This window comes from Cetorhinus maximus, unplaced genomic scaffold (genome assembly GCF_964194155.1).
Source record: "Cetorhinus maximus unplaced genomic scaffold, sCetMax3.hap1.1 HAP1_SCAFFOLD_3617, whole genome shotgun sequence".
Lineage (NCBI taxonomy): Eukaryota > Metazoa > Chordata > Chondrichthyes > Lamniformes > Cetorhinidae > Cetorhinus > Cetorhinus maximus.
Window position 1 is genome coordinate 5,001 of NW_027599524.1, and position 15,000 is coordinate 20,000.

The window sequence follows — 15,000 nt, forward strand, 5'->3', positions numbered from 1 at the left end:
AAGGGCTGGATTTCAAGGGCTTGGCCGGCTGGCCGGTGGTTGTCGGAAGCGGTGGGCATGAAGGGATTGTCGGCTTGTAAGGCACGGGCTTAGCGAGGGCGTGGTAGGCCTCGGGAGGAAGCGGGGTGAATGAGGCCGCGGTGGCCGCACCGGGCGTCGCCATTGCCGGCTGCGCAGAGTGGATTGGGGTCGGTGTTGAGTGAGGGGCATTTTCCTTCTGGAAGGTAAGGGCCCGGAGGAGGCTAGTGGTTGGTGCGGTTGTAAGAGTGTGCCGGCGGGTGAAGGGTTGCGAAGGCGGCGCATTTGTAGCCTGCATGGTGAGTGTTAGTGTTGGGGTCGGGGTTGGGGGTCGGTGACGGGGAGAAGGTGAGGGAATAGGGTTAGTGTTGGGGTCGGGGACGGGCAAAGGGTTAGGGTAAGGTTTAAGGGTAGGGTTAGGGTTAGGGTTAGAGTTAGGGCGAGTGTTAGGGTTAGGGTTACGTTTAAGTGCAGGGTTTAGAGCGTGTGTTAGGGCCAGGGTTAGGGTTCGGCGAAGGGTAAGGTAGGCAAAGTGCAGAAGGTGAAATGGTTAACCAGTTAGCAGGCAGGGCAGCCGGCCGGCAATGAGAGCGGCCCGCCCGGTGATAAGGGTGCAGTTAGGTGGCGACCAGCCCAGCAGCTCCAGGGGCTAAGTACGTGTGGGTAAATGGTTAACCAGTTAGCAGGCAGGGCAGCCGGCCGGTAATTGAGGCCGCCCGCCCGGCCATAGGGCTGCAGTTAGGTGCCGACCAGCCCATCAGCTCCAGGGGCTAAGTACATGTGGGTAAATGGTTAACCAGTTAGCAGGCAGGGCAGCCGGCCGGTAAATAGAGCCACCCGCCCGGTGATAAGGGTGCAGTTAGGTGCCGACAGGCCCAGCAGCTCCAGGGGCTAAGTACATGTGGGTAAATGGTTAACCAGTCAGCAGGCAGAGCAGCCGGCCGGCAATTAGAGCCGCCCGCCCGCTAATCAGGGTGCAGATAGGTGCAGAACAGCCCATCATTTTCCAGGGGCTAAGTACATGTGGGTAAATGGTTAACCAGTTAGCAGGCAGAGCAGCCGGCCGGCAATTAGAGCCGCCCGCCCGCTAATCAAGGTGCAGTTAGGTGCAGAACAGCCCATCATTTTCCAGGGGCTAAGTACATGTGGGTAAATTGTTAACCAGTTAGCAGGCAGGGCAGCCGGCCGGCCGGTAATTAGAGCCGCCCGCCCGGTGATAAGGGTGCAGTTAGGTCCCGGCCAGCCCAGCAGCTCCAGGGGCTAAGTACATGTGGGTAAATGGTGAACCAGTTAGCAGGCAGGGCAGCCGGCCGGCCGGTAATTAGAGCCGCCCGCCCGGTGATAAGGGTGCAGTTAGGTGCCGGCCAGCCCAGCAGCTCCAGGGGCTAAGTACATGCGGGTAAATGGTTAACCAGTTAGCAGGCAGGGCAGCCGGCCGGCAATTAGAGCCGCCCGCCCGCTAATCAGGGTGCAGTTCGGTGCAGAACAGCCCATCAGCTCCAGGGGCTAAGTACATGTGGGTAAATGGTTAACCAGTTAGCAGGCAGGGCAGCCGGCCGGTAATTAGAGCCGACCTCCCGGCCATTACGGGTGCAGTTAGGTGCCGACCAGCCCAGCAGCTCCAGGGGCTAAGTACATGTGGGTAAATGATTAACCAGTTAGCAGGCAGGGCAGCCGGCCGGTAATTAGAGCCGACCTCCCGGCCACAGGGCTGCAGTTAGGTGCCGACCAGCCCAGCAGCTCCAGGGGCTAAGTACATGTGGGTAAATGATGAACCAGTTAGCAGGCAGGGCAGCCGGCCGCTAATTACAGCCGCCCGCCCGCTAGTAAGGGTGCAGTTAGGTGCAGGACAGCCCATCAGTTTCCAGGGGCTAAGTACATGTGGGTAAATGGTTAACCAGTTAGCAAGGCAGGGCAGCCGGCCGGCCGGTAATTAGAGCCGGCCGCCTGTCCGCCCGCTAGTAAGGGTGCAGTTAGGTGCAGAACAGCCCATCAGTTTCCAGGGGCTAAGTACATGTGGGTAAATGGTTAACCAGTTAGCAGGCAGGGCAGCCGGCCGGTAATTACAGCCGCCCGCCCGCTAATAAGGGTGCAGTTAGGTGCAGAACAGCCCATCAGTTTCCAGGGGCTAAGTACATGTGGGTAAATGGTTAACCAGTTAGCAAGGCAGGGCAGCCGGCCGGCCGGTAATTAGAGCCGGCCGCCTGTCCGCCCGCCAGTAAGGGTGCAGTGAGTTGCAGAACAGCCCATCAGTTTCCAGGGGCTAAGTACATGTGGGTAAATGGTTAACCAGTTAGCAGGCAGCGCAGCCGGCCGGGAATTACAGCCGGCCGCCTGTCCGCCCGCTAATAAGGGTGCAGTTAGGTGCAGGACAGCCCATCAGTTTCCAGGGGCTAAGTACATGTGGGTCAATGGTGAACCAGTTAGCAGGCAGAGCAGCCGGCCGGCAATTAGAGCCGCCCGCCCGCTAATCAGGGTGCAGTTAGGTGCAGGACAGCCCATCAGTTTCCAGGGGCTAAGTACATGTGGGTAAATGGTTAACCAGTTAGCAGGCAGGGCAGCCGGCCGGCCGGTAATTAGAGCCGGCCGCCTGTCCGCCCACTAATAAGGGTGCAGTTAGGTGCAGAACAGCCCATCAGTTTCCAGGGGCTAAGTACATGTGGGTAAATGGTTAACCAGTTCGCAGGCAGAGCAGCCGGCCGGCAATTAGAGCCGCCCGCCCGCTAATCAGGGTGCAGTTAGGTGCAGAACAGCCCATCAGCTCCAGGGTCTAAGTACATGTGGGTAAATGGTTAACCAGCTAGCAAGGCAGGGCAGCCGGCCGGCCGGTAATTAGAGCCGGCCGCCTGTCCGCCCGCTAATAAGGGTGCAGTTAGGTGCAGAACAGCCCCTCAGTTTCCTGGGCCTAAGTACATGTGGGTCAATGGTTAACCAGTTAGCAGGCAGAGCAGCCGGCCGGCAATTAGAGCCGCCCGCCCACTAATCAGTGTGCAGTTAGGTGCAGAACAGCCCATCAGCTCCAGGGGCTAAGTACATGTGGGTAAATGGTTAACCAGTTAGCAGGCAGGGCAGCCGGCCGGGAAATAGAGCCGGCCGCCTGTCCGCCCGCTACTAAGGGTGCTGTTAGGTGCAGAACAGCCCATCATTTTCCAGGGGCTAAGTACATGTGGGTAAATGGTGAACCAGTTAGCAGGCAGGGCAGCCGGCCGGTAATTACAGCCGCCCGCCCGCTAATAAGGGTGCAGTTAGGTGCAGAACAGCCCATCAGCTTCCAGGGGCTAAGTACATGTGGGTAAATGGTGAACCAGTTAGCAGGCAGGGCAGCCGGCCGGCCGGTAATTAGAGCCGGCCGCCTGTCCGCCCGCTAATAAGGGTGCAGTTAGGTGCAGAACAGCCCCTCAGTTTCCAGGGGCTAAGTACATGTGGGTCAATGGTTAACCAGTTAGCAGGCAGAGCAGCCGGCCGGCAATTACAGCCGCCCGCCCGCTAATCAGGGTGCAGTTAGGTGCAGGACAGCCCATCAGTTTCCAGGGGCTAAGTACATGTGGGTAAATGGTTAACCAGTTAGCAGGCAGGGCAGCCGGCCGGCCGGTAATTAGAGCCGGCCGCCTGTCCGCCCACTAATAAGGGTGCAGTTAGGTGCAGAACAGCCCATCAGTTTCCAGGGGCTAAGTACATGTGGGTAAATGGTTAACCAGTTCGCAGGCAGAGCAGCCGGCCGGCAATTAGAGCCGCCCGCCCGCTAATCAGGGTGCAGTTAGGTGCAGAACAGCCCATCAGCTCCAGGGTCTAAGTACATGTGGGTAAATGGTTAACCAGCTAGCAAGGCAGGGCAGCCGGCCGGCCGGTAATTAGAGCCGGCCGCCTGTCCGCCCGCTAATAAGGGTGCAGTTAGGTGCAGAACAGCCCCTCAGTTTCCTGGGCCTAAGTACATGTGGGTCAATGGTTAACCAGTTAGCAGGCAGAGCAGCCGGCCGGCAATTAGAGCCGCCCGCCCACTAATCAGTGTGCAGTTAGGTGCAGAACAGCCCATCAGCTCCAGGGGCTAAGTACATGTGGGTAAATGGTTAACCAGTTAGCAGGCAGGGCAGCCGGCCGGGAAATAGAGCCGGCCGCCTGTCCGCCCGCTACTAAGGGTGCTGTTAGGTGCAGAACAGCCCATCATTTTCCAGGGGCTAAGTACATGTGGGTAAATGGTGAACCAGTTAGCAGGCAGGGCAGCCGGCCGGTAATTACAGCCGCCCGCCCGCTAATAAGGGTGCAGTTAGGTGCAGAACAGCCCATCAGCTTCCAGGGGCTAAGTACATGTGGGTAAATGGTGAACCAGTTAGCAGGCAGGGCAGCCGGCCGGCCGGTAATTAGAGCCGGCCGCCTGTCCGCCCGCTAATAAGGGTGCAGTTAGGTGCAGAACAGCCCCTCAGTTTCCAGGGGCTAAGTACATGTGGGTCAATGGTTAACCAGTTAGCAGGCAGAGCAGCCGGCCGGCAATTACAGCCGCCCGCCCGCTAATCAGGGTGCAGTTAGGTGCAGAACAGCCCATCAGTATCCAGGGGCTAAGTACATGTGGGTAAAGGGTTTACCAGTTAGCAGGCAGGGCAGCCGGCCGGCCGGCAATTAGTGCCGACCTCCCGGCAACAAGGGTGCAGTTAGGTCGCCGACCAGCCCAGCAGCTCCATGGGGCTAAGTATATGTGAGTAAATGGTTGACCAGTTAAGCAGGCATGGCAGCCGGCCGGTAAGCGGAGCGTCCCGCCCCGTAATACGGGTGCAGTTAGCTGCAGAACACACCGGCAGGTCCAGGGACGAAGTAGTGGACGGGCAAACGGTTAACCAGTTAACAGGCAGGGCAGCCGTACGGGCAGTAGAGCCGCCCGCCCCGTAATACGGGTGCAGTTCGCGGCAGACCAGCCCCGCAGCTCAAAAGTCTAAGTGGAGAACGGGGAACCGGTTGACCGGTGAGCCGAAGCATGCCAGCAGGCAGGGAAGGTGCAAAAAGGGCCGATAAGACCGAACCGGCACGACTAACAGGCTGCCGGGGGCGGGTTCCCAGCAAACCAGGTGAGGGGGCGTGGCCGGAGGCCGCGCAGCAGAGCCGCCCGCCCGTGAGTACGGTTAGAGGCAGCAGCGGGCTTCCCCAGCAGGGCAGAAGCCGAAGTGCAGGGAGCGAAATGGTTAACCAGCGAGCAGGCAGCATTCCGGCAGGGCTGGAGGGCGAAAAACGGCGTAAAATAACGGACCGGCAGGAGGAAATGGCTGCCGGGGGGCGGACCCAGAGCCCTCACGTGAGGGGGCGGTTCGGGAGGCAGAGCCGCGCATGCGCGGTTGGAAAACGCGTCACGTCGGAGCAGGGTGAAATCATTAACCAGTCGGCCGCTTCGACGTCGGCTGGCCGGGCCGAGGAGGGTCGGACCGGGGAAAGGTTCCCGGTTTCGTGTCCGTCGGGTGGTCCCGAGTGCGGCAGGAAAAAATCCGGAGTCCTGGGAGCCTTTTTTAAAAAAGAACCGGTCCGGGATGGGGTCGGATTTGGAAGCGTTTGCGGGGCCTAGGTGCCTCTTCGTCGGCATGACTACCGGACGGTCACCCGCCGATCGGCATTTGCGATTTGTTGGCTGGGGAGGTTGGCGGGGTACCTGCAGAATAGTAGGAGGTGGCAAATCGAGAATCGGTCGACATCGCCAAGTGCCTTCTCGAGCCTCCAGGTCTGCAGGGACCGACCCAGGCTGCCCCCAAACCGACCGCGAGGCCGTGCCGGGCGGCCATTTTTGGCCATTTTCGGCATTTTTCGCGTCTTTCGGTAGGTCACGGAAAGCGGCGGCCTGAAGCCCGGGCGTGCCCGGGGAAGGCTCCCCTTCGCCCGCGGGACCGGATTTGCCCCGGAAACGTCCCGAAGCCGGCCGGGAAGGCGGTTTCGAGGGCGAAGCACCTCCGATTGCCTTCGCAAGGCCGGGGAAAGTGGCCCCTGGGCCCGGGAGAGCAAAATCCGTGCGAGGACGGAAGCCCATGAGGTCAGATCCGAGGCTCTTACCCGGCGCCCGGTGGGGGTATTCCCGCAAAGAGCAGCGAGTGCGCCCGGCGACGGGTCAAGTTGCAATTTCTGGCATGCCACTCCTGGAGCTGGTTCATGAGTTCCCCTCGGAAGTCCCGATGAGGAAAGGGCAAAATGGCGTTTTGCGGGCTTTGGGGCCTCTTCGTCGGTAGGACTACCGCCCGACCTTACGGTTGGAATTGTCGGCAGGGGAGGTTGGCGGGGTACCTGCAGAATAGTAGGAGGTGGCAAATCGAGAATCGGTCGACCTCGCCAAACGCCTTCTCGAGCCTCCAGGTCTGCAGGGACCGACCCAGGCTGCCGCCAAACCGACCGACAGGCCCTGCCGGCGGCCATTTTTGGCCATTTTCGGCATTTTTCGCCTCTTTCGGCCGGGATGGAAAAGCGGCGGACTGAAGCCCGGGCCTGCCCGGGGAAGCCTCCTAATCGCCCGGGGGACCGGATTTGCCCCGGTGAGAGCCCCCGAAACGTCCCGAAGCCGGCCGGGAAGGCGGCCAAGGGCGAAGCACCTCGCATTGCGTTGGCAGGCCGTGCAAAGTGGCCTCCGGGCCCGCGAGACAATGCAGGGTGCCCTCGGTGTGCCCCTGAGAAATGGTTAACCAAACAAAGGACAGTGCGCCTCGGATTGCATTGGCTGGCCCTGCAAAGGGGCCCCCGGGCCCGCGAGACGTTACAGATTGCCCTCGGTGTGCCCCTGAGAAATGGTTAACCAATTGGACTTAGTCTCTGGCGGAGAGGCAAAGTGTTTTCACGAGAAATGGTTAACCAATTGGACTTAGTCTCTGGCAGAGAGGCAAAGTGTTTTCCTGAGAAATGGTTAACCAATTGGACTTAGTCTCTGAACGGCAGGCAAACTGTGCCCCTGAGAAATGGTTAACCAATTGGACTTAGTCTCTGGCAGAGAGGCAAAGTGTTTTCTCGAGAAATAATTAACCAATGAGGCCAATGGACCTCGGGTTGCATTGGCAGGCCGGGCAATGTGGCTCTTGGGCCCGCGAGAGCAAAATCCGTGCACAGACGGAAGTCCATGAGGTCAGATCCGAGGCCTTTACCCGGCACCCGGTGGGGGTATTCCCGCAGAGAGTAGCGAATCTGCCCGGCGACGGGTCAAGTTGCAATTTCTGGCATGCCACTCCTGGAGCTGGTTCATGAGTTCCCCTCGGAAGTCCCGATGAGGAAAGGGCAAAATGGCGTTTTGCGGGCTTTTAGGGCCTCCTGGACGGTAGGACTACCGCCCGACCTTACGGTTGGAATTGTTGGCAGGGGAGGTTGGCGGGGTACCTGCAGAATAGTAGGAGGTGGCAAATCGAGAATCGGTCGACATCGCCAAAAACCTTCTCGAGCCTCCAGGTCTGCAGGGACCGACCCAGGCTGCCGCCAAACCGACCGACAGGCCCTGCCGGCGGCCATTTTTGGCCATTTTCGGCATTTTTCGCCTCTTTCGGCCGGGATGGAAAAGCGGCGGCCTGAAGCCCGGGCCTGCCCGGGGAGGCCTCATAATCGCCCGGGGGACCGGATTTGCCCCGGTGAGAGCCCCCGAAACGTCCCGAAGCCGGCCGGGAAGGCGGCCAAGGGCGAAGGACCTCGGATTGCATTGGCAGGCCGTGCAAAGTGGCCTCCGGGCCCGCGAGACAATGCAGGGTGCCCTCGGTGTGCCCCTGAGAAATGGTTAACCAAACGAAGGACAGTGCGCCTCGGATTGCATTGGCAGGCCGTGCAAAGGGGCCCCCGGGCCCGCGAGACGTTACAGGTTGCCCTCGGTGTGCCCCTGAGAAATGGTTAACCAATTGGACTTAGTCTCTGGCAGAGAGACAAAGTGTTTTCACGAGAAATGGTTAACCAATTGGACTTAGTCTCTGGCAGAGAGGCAAAGTGTTTTCAAGAGAAATGGTTAACCAATTGGACTTAGTCTCTGGCAGAGAGGCAAAGTGTTTTCACGAGAAATGGTTAACCAATTGGACTTAGTCTCTGGCGGAGAGGCAAAGTGTTTTCAAGAGAAATGATTAACCAATTGGACTTAGTCTCTGGCGGAGAGACAAAGTGTTTTCAAGAGAAATGGTTAACCAATTGGACTTAGTCTCTGGCAGAGAGGCAAAGTGTTTTCAAGAGAAATGGTTAACCAATTGGACTTAGTCTCTGGCAGAGAGGCAAAGTGTTTTCCAGAGAAATGGTTAACCAATTGGACTTAGTCTCTGGCGGAGAGACAAAGTGTTTTCAAGAGAAATGGATAACCAATTGGACTTAGTCTCTGGCAGAGAGGCAAAGTGTTTTCACGAGAAATGGTTAACCAATTGGACTTAGTCTCTGGCAGAGAGGCAAAGTGTTTTCAAGAGAAATGGATAACCAATTGGACTTAGTCTCTGGCGGAGAGACAAAGTGTTTTCAAGAGAAATGGTTAACCAATTGGACTTCGTCTCTGGCAGAGAGGCAAAGTGTTTTCAAGAGAAATGGTTAACCAATTGGACTTGGTCTCTGAACGGCAGGCAAATTGTGGCCTTGAGAAATGATTAACCAATTGGACTTAGTCTCTGGCGGAGAGGCAAAGTGTTTTCACGAGAAATGGTTAAACAATTGGACTTAGTCTCTGGCGGAGAGACAAAGTGTTTTCCAGAGAAATGGATAACCAATTGGACTTAGTCTCTGGGCAGAGAGGCAAAGTGTTTTCACGAGAAATGGTTAACCAATTGGACTTAGTCTCTGGCAGAGAGGCAAAGTGTTTTCAAGAGAAATGGTTAACCAATTGGACTTAGTCTCTGGCAGAGAGGCAAAGTGTTTTCAAGAGAAATGGTTAACCAATTGGACTTAGTCTCTGAACGGCAGGCAAATTGTGGCCTTGAGAAATGATTAACCAATTGGACTTAGTCTCTGGCGGAGAGGCAAAGTGTTTTCTCGAGAAATAATTAACCAATGAGGCCAATGGACCTCGGGTTGCATTGGCAGGCCGGGCAATGAGGCTCTTGGGCCCGCGAGAGCAAAATCCGTGCACAGACGGAAGTCCATGAGGTCAGATCCGAGGCCTTTACCCGGCACCCGGTGGGGGTATTCCCGCAGAGAGTAGCGAATCTGCCCGGCGACGGGTCAAGTTGCAATTTCTGGCATGCCACTCATGGAGCTGGTTAATGAGTTCCCCGCGGAAGTCCCGATGAGGAAAGGGCAAAATGGCGTTTTGCGGGCTTTGGGGCCTCTTCGTCGGTAGGACTACCGCCCGACCTTACGGTTGGAATTGTCGGCAGGGGAGGTTGGCGGGGTACCTGCAGAATAGTAGGAGGTGGCAAATCGAGAATCGGTCGACATCGCCAAAAACCTTCTCGAGCCTCCAGGTCTGCAGGGACCGACCCAGGCTGCCGCCAAACCGACCGACAGGCCCTGCCGGCGGCCATTTTTGGCCATTTTCGGCATTTTTCGCCTCTTTCGGCCGGGATGGAAAAGCGGCGGCCTGAAGCCCGGGCCTGCCCGGGGAGGCCTCCTAATCGCCCGGGGGACCGGATTTGCCCCGGTGAGAGCCCCCGAAACGTCCCGAAGCCGGCCGGGAAGGCGGCCAAGGGCGAAGCACCTCGCATTGCGTTGGCAGGACGTGCAAAGTGGCCTCCGGGCCCGCGAGACAATGCAGGGTGCCCTCGGTGTGCCCCTGAGAAATGGTTAACCAAACGAAGGACAGTGCGGCTCGGATTGCATTGGCAGGCCGTGCAAAGGGGCCCCCGGGCCCGCGAGACGTTACAGATTGCCCTCGGTGAGCCCCTGAGAAATGGTTAACCAATTGGACTTAGTCTCTGGCAGAGAGGCAAAGTGTTTTCACGAGAAATGGTTAACCAATTGGACTTAGTCTCTGGCAGAGAGGCAAAGTGTTTTCCAGAGAAATGGATAACCAATTGGACTTAGTCTCTGGCAGAGAGGCAAAGTGTTTTCACGAGAAATGGTTAACCAATTGGACTTAGTCTCTGGCAGAGAGGCAAAGTGTTTTCAAGAGAAATGGTTAACCAATTGGACTTAGTCTCTGGCGGAGAGGCAAAGTGTTTTCAAGAGAAATGGTTAACCAATTGGACTTAGTCTCTGAACGGCAGGCAAATTGTGGCCTTGAGAAATGATTAACCAATTGGACTTAGTCTCTGGCGGAGAGGCAAAGTGTTTTCTCGAGAAATAATTAACCAATGAGGCCAATGGACCTCGGGTTGCATTGGCAGGCCGGGCAATGAGGCTCTTGGGCCCGCGAGAGCAAAATCCGTGCACAGACGGAAGTCCATGAGGTCAGATCCGAGGCCTTTACCCGGCACCCGGTGGGGGTATTCCCGCAGAGAGTAGCGAATCTGCCCGGCGACGGGTCAAGTTGCAATTTCTGGCATGCCACTCATGGAGCTGGTTAATGAGTTCCCCGCGGAAGTCCCGATGAGGAAAGGGCAAAATGGCGTTTTGCGGGCTTTGGGGCCTCTTCGTCGGTAGGACTACCGCCCGACCTTACGGTTGGAATTGTCGGCAGGGGAGGTTGGCGGGGTACCTGCAGAATAGTAGGAGGTGGCAAATCGAGAATCGGTCGACATCGCCAAAAACCTTCTCGAGCCTCCAGGTCTGCAGGGACCGACCCAGGCTGCCGCCAAACCGACCGACAGGCCCTGCCGGCGGCCATTTTTGGCCATTTTCGGCATTTTTCGCCTCTTTCGGCCGGGATGGAAAAGCGGCGGCCTGAAGCCCGGGCCTGCCCGGGGAGGCCTCCTAATCGCCCGGGGGACCGGATTTGCCCCGGTGAGAGCCCCCGAAACGTCCCGAAGCCGGCCGGGAAGGCGGCCAAGGGCGAAGCACCTCGCATTGCGTTGGCAGGCCGTGCAAAGTGGCCTCCGGGCCCGCGAGACAATGCAGGGTGCCCTCGGTGTGCCCCTGAGAAATGGTTAACCAAACGAAGGACAGTGCGGCTCGGATTGCATTGGCAGGCCGTGCAAAGGGGCCCCCGGGCCCGCGAGACGTTACAGATTGCCCTCGGTGAGCCCCTGAGAAATGGTTAACCAATTGGACTTAGTCTCTGGCAGAGAGGCAAAGTGTTTTCAAGAGAAATGGTTAACCAATTGGACTTAGTCTCTGGCGGAGAGACAAAGTGTTTTCAAGAGAAATGGTTAACCAATTGGACTTAGTCTCTGGCAGAGAGGCAAAGTGTTTTCAAGAGAAATGGTTAACCAATTGGACTTTTTCTCTGAACGGCAGGCAAATTGTGGCCTTGAGAAATGATTAACCAATTGGACTTAGTCTCTGGCGGAGAGACCAAGTATTTTCACGAGAAATGGTTAACCAATTGGACTTAGTCTCTGGCAGAGAGGCAAAGTGTTTTCACGAGAAATGGTTAACCAATTGGAATTAGTCTCTGGCAGAGAGGCAAAGTGTTTTCACGAGAAATGGTTAACCAATTGGACTTAGTCTCTGGCGGAGAGACAAAGTGTTTTCAAGAGAAATGGATAACCAATTGGACTTAGTCTCTGGCAGAGAGGCAAAGTGTTTTCACGAGAAATGGTTAACCAATTGGACTTAGTCTCTGGCGGAGAGACAAAGTGTTTTCAAGAGAAATGGTTAACCAATTGGACTTAGTCTCTGGCAGAGAGGCAAAGTGTTTTCAAGAGAAATGGTTAACCAATTGGAATTAGTCTCTGGCAGAGAGGCAAAGTGTTTTCACGAGAAATGGTTAACCAATTGGACTTAGTCTCTGGCGGAGAGACAAAGTGTTTTCAAGAGAAATGGATAACCAATTGGACTTAGTCTCTGGCAGAGAGGCAAAGTGTTTTCACGAGAAATGGTTAACCAATTGGACTTAGTCTCTGGCGGAGAGACAAAGTGTTTTCAAGAGAAATGGTTAACCAATTGGACTTAGTCTCTGGCAGAGAGGCAAAGTGTTTTCAAGAGAAATGGTTAACCAATTGGAATTAGTCTCTGGCAGAGAGGCAAAGTGTTTTCACGAGAAATGGTTAACCAATTGGACTTAGTCTCTGGCGGAGAGACAAAGTGTTTTCAAGAGAAATGGATAACCAATTGGACTTAGTCTCTGGCAGAGAGGCAAAGTGTTTTCACGAGAAATGGTTAACCAATTGGACTTAGTCTCTGGCGGAGAGACAAAGTGTTTTCAAGAGAAATGGTTAACCAATTGGACTTAGTCTCTGGCAGAGAGGCAAAGTGTTTTCAAGAGAAATGGTTAACCAATTGGACTTGGTCTCTGAACGGCAGGCAAATTGTGGCCTTGAGAAATGAATAACCAATTGGACTTAGTCTCTGGAGGAGAGACAAAGTGTTTTCACGAGAAATGGTTAACCAATTGGACTTAGTCTCTGGCAGAGAGGCAAAGTGTTTTCAAGAGAAATGGTTAACCAATTGGACTTGGTCTCTGAACGGCAGGCAAATTGTGGCCTTGAGAAATGATTAACCAATTGGACTTAGTCTCTGGCGGAGAGACAAAGTGTTTTCACGAGAAATGGTTAACCAATTGGACTTAGTCTCTGGCAGAGAGACAAAGTGTATTCACGAGAAATGGTTAACCAATTGGACTTAGTCTCTGGCAGAGAGGCAAAGTGTTTTCACGAGAAATGGATAACCAATTGGACTTAGTCTCTGGCAGAGAGGCAAAGCGTTTTCAAGAGAAATGGTTAACCAATTGGACTTAGTCTCTGGCAGAGAGGCAAAGCGTTTTCCTGAGAAATGGTTAACCAATTGGACTTAGTCTGTGAACGGCAGGCAAATTGCGGCCATGAGAAATGGTTAACCAATTGGACTTAGTCTCTGGCAGAGAGTCAAAGTGTTTTCCTGAGAAATGGTTAACCAATTGGACTTAGTCTCTGGCGGAGAGGCAAAGTGTTTCCCGTTGTAATGGTTGGCCAATGCACTTCGGATTGCGTTGGTAGGCCGTGGAAAGTGGCTCTTGGGCCCGCGAGAGCAAAATCCGTGCGCAGACGGAAGTCCATGAGGTCAGATCCGAGGCCTTTACCCGGCACCCGGTGGGGGTATTCCCGCAGAGAGTAGCGGGTGTGCCCGGCGACGGGTCAAGTTGCAATTTCTGGCATACCACTCCTGGAGCTCGTTAATGAGTTCCCCTCGGAAGTCCCGATGAGAAAATGGCAAAATGGCGTTTTGCGGTCTTTGGGGCCTCCTGGACGGTAGGCCTACCGCCCGACCTTACGGTTGCAATTGTTGGCAGGGGAGGTTGGCGGGGTACCCGGAGATTTTCGGGGACACGATTTTCAGAACATTTTCAGACAACGGTCACACTTTAAAAATGCCCAGAAAAGTGCGACTTTGAGGGTGGTAAGCGTTTTCAAATAGAATACCTTTCAAAGAGCTCTCGGAAGTCCTATATGAGGATTTAAGATGAATTTGTGCGGGCTTTCCGAACTCCGTTGTCGGTCTGAAATATCGGCCAGGGTCCAGACCGGTGGTAACCCTGGTTTAATAAACATGGCGTGTGGCGAAAAGAACAGACAAAATGACAAAGTGTCAAATATATATATACATGTGTATTTATGAACAAAAAAAATCACAAAGTGTCACCTGGCGGTGTACTTGATGATGAAAAATAAAAATACAAAGTCTGTTCACAGGCACCTTTGGGGCGGGGGTGCCTGAGTCCCCTTGGGTTGCACACTATAGAGTGTTTGACATGGACAGAGTCAACACTGTGTGCGTGCCCAGAACCCTTTTGAACGCAGGCGACGCACGCCGGTCGGCATTTCCTCTCCGTGCGAGCGCCAACAGGTTGCTTCCGTTGTTTTACAAATAAGAAAATTGTATTTATGAGCAGCAAAACAAAAAATCACAAAGTTTCACCTGGCGGTGTACTTGATGATGAGAAATAAAAATACAAAGCCTGTTCGCAGGCACCTAGGGGGCGGGCGGGGTGCCTGAGTCCCCTTGGGTTGCACACTGTAGTGTTTGACATGGGCAGAGTCAGCACTGTGTGCGTGCCCAGAACCGATGTGAAAGCAGGCGACGCACGCCAGTCGGCATTTCCTAGCCGTGCGAGCGCCAACATGTTGCTTCCGATGTTTTACAAATAAGAAAACTGTATTTATGAGCAAAAAAAATCACAAAGTGTCACCTGGCGGTGTACTTGATGATGAATAATAAAAATACAAAGCCTGTTCACAGGCACCTAGGGGGCGGGCGGGGTGCCTGAGTCCCCTTGGGTTGCACACTGTAGTGTTTGACATGGGCAGAGTCAGCACTGTGTGCGTGCCCAGAACCGTTTTGAACGCAGGCGACGCACGCCAGTCGGCATTTCCTAGTCGTGCGAGCGCCAACATGTTGCTTCCGTTGATTTACAAATAAGGGAACTGTATTTATGAGCAATAAAAATCACAAAGTGTCACCTGGCGGTGTACTTGATGATGAAAAATAAAAATACAAAGCCTGTTCACAGGCACCTAGGGGGCGGGCGGGGTGCCTGAGTCCCCTTGGGTTGCACACTGCAGTGTTTGACATGGGCAGAGTCAACACCGTGTGCGTGCCCAGAACCGTTTTGAACGCAGGCGACGCACGCCAGTCGGCATTTCCTAGCCGTGCGAGCGCCAACAGGTTGCTTCGGTTGTTGCAAAAGTAAGAAAATTGCACCGCTGCGGACCACCCCTCCACCCGCGGTTGAACCAGTACCCGAGCGAGGCCACGCTGGCTCCGAAAGCAGACGTGTGCTCGGTGGCGGGGAAGCGGTGTGCGTGTGTCTCGCTCCTCAGAGGAAAGATGCGGTGCTAGGTGTCCGATGCGGTAGGGCCCTCGGCCGGCCAGCGCGTATGCTGTTGCTGAGGCTGAGCGGAATACCCTCGCTCTTCTGTTTCCTGCGGGTCACAGACGGACACATTAGCATGTTCGAGTGGTGGCTGGCGCACCTCTCGAAGCCACAGCGCCTTGTGAGGCCGAGGCGCCGATAATGTTAAACGAGTGGCACGATTTTCCAGTGAAGGAACGGGTGTTGGATCGCCA